This window comes from Herpailurus yagouaroundi, unplaced genomic scaffold, assembly GCF_014898765.1.
Source record: "Herpailurus yagouaroundi ecotype Mexico unplaced genomic scaffold, PumYag 159, whole genome shotgun sequence".
Classification (NCBI taxonomy): domain Eukaryota; kingdom Metazoa; phylum Chordata; class Mammalia; order Carnivora; family Felidae; genus Herpailurus; species Herpailurus yagouaroundi.
Window position 1 is genome coordinate 11,667,862 of NW_024412400.1, and position 6,074 is coordinate 11,673,935.

Sequence of the window (6,074 nt, forward strand, 5' to 3'; positions counted from 1 at the left end):
ATATATATATATGTATATATATATAGGTATATATATGTGTATATATATATGTGTGTATATATATATATATGTATATATATGTGTGTATATAGGTATATAGGTATACCTATATATATATATACACACCTATATATATACCTATATATATATACCTATATACCTATATATATATATATACACACATCTATATATACCTATATATATATATATATATACACACCTATATATATATAGGTATATACCTATATACCTATATAGGTATATATATATGTGTATATATATAGGTGTGTATATATATATACACATACATATACCTTGTCTTTATCCATTCATCTATGAATGCATACTTGAGCTGTTTCTATATCTTGGCTCTTGTAGATAATGCTGCAATAAACATAAGGGTGCAGATCTCTTCATAAGCTGGTGGTGGCTTTCAGGGTGGGTCAAAGGAATGGGTGGATGCTAATGGAATCTACATAAGTCCACCCTCCACCCCAAAATTTAATAGGGTCTTTTCTGTAATTTAACAAGCTGATTCAAACATTCATTTGGAAGGAAAACTGCAGTAGAAAATCCAGGAAACTTTTGGGAGCGCCTGGGTGGCTTAGTTGGTTAAGCGTCCGACTCTTGATTTGGGCTCAGGTCATGATCTCACGGTTTGTGAGATCGAGCCCCGCATCGGGCTCTGTGCTGACGGTGTGGATCAGGCTTGGGATTCTCTCTCTCCACCCTCTCTCTGCCCCTATCCCTCCTGGTCTCTCTCTCCAAATAAATAAATAAACTTAATTTTTAAAAATAATCCAGGAAATTTTGAAACACAAAATAATGTAGGGGACCCATCCAGCAATTTTAAAAACATCCTGTATAAAGCTATACTAGATAGACTCTTGGGATATTGGTGCAGAAAGAAAAAGCATTTTTTGGAACACAGTAAAAAAAACCCTGAAACTGACTAATATATGTAACAAAATTTAGTATACGATAAAAAAATTTTCAGATCTATAGGGGAAAATGGTCTATTTAATAAATGGCAGCACAACTTGCTATCCATGTGGGGAAAAAATAAGCTATGTTCCTAGCTCACACAGTAAGCAAAATAATTTCAGATGAATTAAAAATCCATATGTATGCAAACAAAAACTCAGTGCACAACTGGAAGCATCAAAGGAAAAGATTGTTAACTTTGACTACATTAAACACAAAAACTTCCCTATATAAAAAGACATAATAAAATTTAAAAAGTGAGGTATAAATAGGGAGAAAATACTTGAAACACATCATAGAAGAGAAGAATCAATATCCAGAGTAAAGAACTTTACATCAGTAAGAAAAAGATAACCCAAAAGAGCAAGCAATTCAAGATTAATAAATATGAGTGTCCAATAAACATTCTCCACTTCACTAGGAATCAGGAAAATGCAAAGAGAGAAAGAGAGAGAGAGAGAGAGAGCTTCTTCTCCCCACTGTTGCTCATTCAACTGGTTCTCACCAGTCTGTTTCATTTTTGCCAGAATACTGAAGTTGAAGGAAAAGATATTTTCTTCCATACTGGTGCAAGTATAATTAGGTGACACATTTTTTAAAGGCATTACAAGGCAATATGCCAATATCACCTACTTTAATGATTGTGCATACCCTTTGAATGAACAATTCCATTTCTAAGTATTTGTTCTAGTGAACGATCTGACTTATGTGTAAAGAGACATAATGCATAAGGTTGTCTGTTGCAGCATTGTTAATAAACATTAAAACTGGAAACGACTTCAAACATCCACTAATTTAGGAATGGTTTATAAATGGTGGCATCTTTATACTATGGCATGCTCCATAGCAGTTAAATGAATATGGTAAATTTGTAGGGACGTACAAGAACAGGGCTGTCTGGGTGGCTCGGTAGGTTGAACTTCTGGTTCTTGATTTTGGCTCCAGTCATGATCTCATGGTTGTAGGACTGAGCCCTGTGTCGGGCTCTGCACTGGGTATGGAGCCTGCTTTGGACTCACTCTTTCTCTCTCTCTCTCTCTCAAAAAGAAAAAAAAAAAAAAAGAACTGGTGTCTAATGCACTGTGAAAAAAAAAGTTGTAGAACAATATATTTAATATTCACTCCCAAGGTCTACATTTTCTATATGTGCATATATGTGTATATCAACTCTTAGAAAAAGGTCCAGAGTGATAGTCACCAAACGTGTGGAGTGAGGGGAGAGAAACCGAGGGGGCTTTCACTCTATATGGGATGGATTCTTCTCACTGAGAATTTACTTAGGTACTGAGTAATTAAATTTGTAATTTTAAATGTTTTGCTTCAGAGTTTAAAAATATAGCCTTATATTTTATTTATTTTTAAGATTTCCATGCTTGATGTGATGGAGTGTCACATAGGCTTGGGTGCAATTCCATTTTTGCTATTTAATTATTTCTGTGCTTTTAAATAACTACTGAAATCCTCTGGGACTGTCTTCCTATGTGCATAACAAGGGAAATATCACCTTCCTTACAGGGTTGCTGAGAGCATTAAGTGAGATAACATATGTAAAAGGACCCCAGACTGGCACATTACAGCTAATTAATAAATGTTCTGTTTTCCCCTTAGAGCATTGCTTTGCTACAGGACAAAAATGAAACATTTCATACTCATCCAACAGAGAGGTCCTTATTTGGAAAGCTTTGCTCTAATGATTTCAACTATATTCATTCATTTTTTCATTCATTCTCCCCTGTCTTACATGTAACCACTTATCACTTATTTTGGAATTGTCCTGAATCCTTGATAATCACTTTGACAAAAGAGAAGTTGATATTGAGCAATCTAATTTATCAAGTGTTTGTTTGATAGAAATAGAAGCACTGTGTAGGGTATTATGGATGAGGGAATGGGAGAAATAAATATTAGAAATACGTCTTGTCCAGTAGGAGCTTATAGTTTAACCAGGAAACCAAGATATGTACTAAAAAGGACTACCATATGAGGATGTAGACAAATAATGGCACAAAAAGCGCATGCCAGATAAAGTATAGGTGAAGACCTATTACTCTTGAGGGTCAGAATAATGTACATAATGGAGAAGCTGATTGCTGTATTTATACAGAATATACATTTATACAGAATATACGTTATAAGAATGTGGCTGAAGATGTTGTTGACTGCATTGTTTTCCCTTTTAGAAGAACCTGAAGGGGATATATTTTGTCTCAAAATTTTTTCAGGAATAGTTGTGCTTCTCCTAAACAATTTTTTAAGAATTTCATAGGCCCCTGGGGTGCCTGGTTGGCTCAGTCGGTTAAGCGTCCGACTTCAGCTCAGGTCGTGATCTCGTGGTCTGTGGGTTTGAGCCCCGTGTTGGGCTCTGTGCTGACAGCTCAGAGCCTGGAGCCTGTTTCAGATTCTGTGTCTCCCTCTCTCTCTGACCCTCCCCCGTTCATGCTCTCTCTCTCTCTGTCTCAAAAATAAATAAAGGTTAAAAAAAATTAAAAAAAAAATGTCATAGGCCCCCCAAATCTGGCAACTCAATGCCAGGTTCCCTAATGCTATAAGAAGTGATAACAAAAAATGTGTGTGTGTGTGTGTGTGTGTGTGTGTGTGTGTGTGTGTGTGTGTGAGATTAGAGTTTTTTTTTGGCTGTGGAATGTAGTCTTCATACACTGCACACACAAAGTTCCATCTGTCTCAGTATCAAACTTTAGTTTGCTATCTCCCAATTGACATTCATTGGGCCATTTTTTTTATTAAAAAATTTTTATGAATATATTTATTGTCAAATTGGCTTACATCCAACACCCAGTGCTCATCCCAAGTGCCCTCCTCAATGCCCATTTTCCCTCTCCCCCACGCCCCCCCATCCACCCTCATTTTGTTCTCAGTATTTAAGAGTCTCTTGTGGTTTGCCTCCCTCCCTCTCTGTTTGTAACTGTTTTTTTTCGCCTTCCCTTACCCCATGGTCTTCTGCTCAGTACTCGACTAAGCTAGCTGCTTCTAGGTAATGGGGAGCATGTGAAGACCAGTAAATCCTGTGAATATGTGAACCTATTACTGTGGTTTTTTTTCAATAAAATGAATTCCTGGGTCAGAAGTAATGTTGTGTGTGGACACTGTAATGATGAAGAAGGTATTCTGTAAGTTCCTGGATGGTGTTGCTAGCATAAGCATTGAGGACAAAGAAGGCAAATTCATTTTGACAATAAATGTCTGTTACAATGAACACATCGATGCCACCTTCATGATGGAAATAGTCCAACGAAAGCAGCCTGCTGCCTGGTGACTGGCTGGTTCCTCTAGGGACTGGTGACCCTGGATGCTATGTTTTCTATCCTGCTGATTTGTTTTTTGACAGTTTGAGGGTGATGTATCTAGGTGTGGATCTCTTTAAATGTATCCAACTTGGACTTCGTTGATCTTCTTGAATGTGTCAATGAATGTTTTACGTCAAATTTGGGAAGTCTTTGACTATCACTCTGCAAATTCTTTTTGCTCTTGTCTCTTCTTCTGGGACGGACTCCCCATCATGCATATACTAATATGTTTCATCATGTCTCACTGGTTTCTGAAATTCTGCTTTTTTTTTTCATTCTTTTGCCTTTCTCTTTCTCAAACTGGATCATCTTAATTAATTTATTTTCACATTCATTGATTATTTTTTTCTCGGGTCAAATCTGCCTTTGAGACACTCTCATGAAGTGTTCATTTCAGTTACTGAATTTTTTTTTAACTCCAGACTTTATTTGGTAATTTTTTGAAAATAATTTTAAATCTATTAGCACTCTGGTGAGATGTCACTCTCATTCTTTTCTTTAGTTCTTTACATGTAATTTCTTTCTATTCTTTGAATGTATTTTTAAAAGCTGATCTAAAGTCTTTGTCTAGTAAGCCCAGTGTCAGCTTTCCTTGAGGACAGTTTATTGACTGTTTCTTCCCCCTTCCATTTGTAGGGCTATACTTTCTTGTCTCTTTGTATGTCTTGTAACTGTTGTTGAAAACCAAACATTTGGGGGCTCCTGGGTGGCTCAGTCAGTTAAGTGTCCGGCTTCGGCTCAGGTCATGATCTCTCGGTCTGTGAGTTCGAGCCCCGCGATGGGCTCTGGGCTGACCGCTCAGAGCCCGGAGCCTGCTTCGGATGCTGTGTCTCCCTCTCTCTCTGCCCCTCCCCCACTCATGTTCTGTCTCTCTCTCAAAAATCATAAGTAAACATTAGAAACATTAAAAAAATACAACAACATTTAAAATATTCCATGGCAGTTCTGGAAATTGGATTCTCCTCTTCCCCAGGGTTTGTAATATCTGTTGTTTGGTGTTTCTGTTGCTATCTTGCAGATGCTATTTGTTTGTTTACTGACTTTCCTGAACCAATTTGGTAAGGTCTGCATTCTTTGTCACATGTGGCCTCTGAAGCCTCTGCTCGGTTAGCTTAGAGGTCGATGGCACAGACGTCCTGCGTTGCTTTGAATGAACAAATCTCCCAGTCCTTGCAGAGGGACTTTGTGTACGTGTTGGGGCACGCATTCAATGCTCAGGCGGCCTTTTGAAAGAAATTTTTTTCACCTTAACCTTTACTTTCTACTTGAACACAGCCTCGAGGTATGCCAGAGGCGAGAGCTTAGGGTTTGCTCAGTGGTTTTCTGGCCTCATGCACAGCCCTGGGCCTATACAGAGCCCTGTGCATATATTCACAGCCTTCTAGGTTCCTAGGAATGTGTCAGAGCTCTCCAAAGACCTTTATGAACTTTGCTTTACCTTTGAAGTTTTTTGGTCAGCTTGTTGTCTGTCCCAACTGTTATTGCCCCCTGAGGCAAGTGCGATATTCAACAATTGCTGCTGGTTCTGTTTGATAAATGCCCCCGAGGAAAATGTTGTTCGCACTGACTGAACTCTGATTTGGTCCCACGAGCACCTGCTAGCGAGAGTGTGCAGGGAACTGCCAGAGGGGTCAAATAATGATGATTCTCTGGAGTGGTGGTTTTGGGGAGCTCTAAAACTACCTGTTTTCTCCAGTGACCGCTGAGTGGCTAGTTTTCACTCTGATTGTGGAACTGTGGTTTTCAAGGCTACTTTGGAGCTGGGGGTGGGGGGTGGGATAGGGC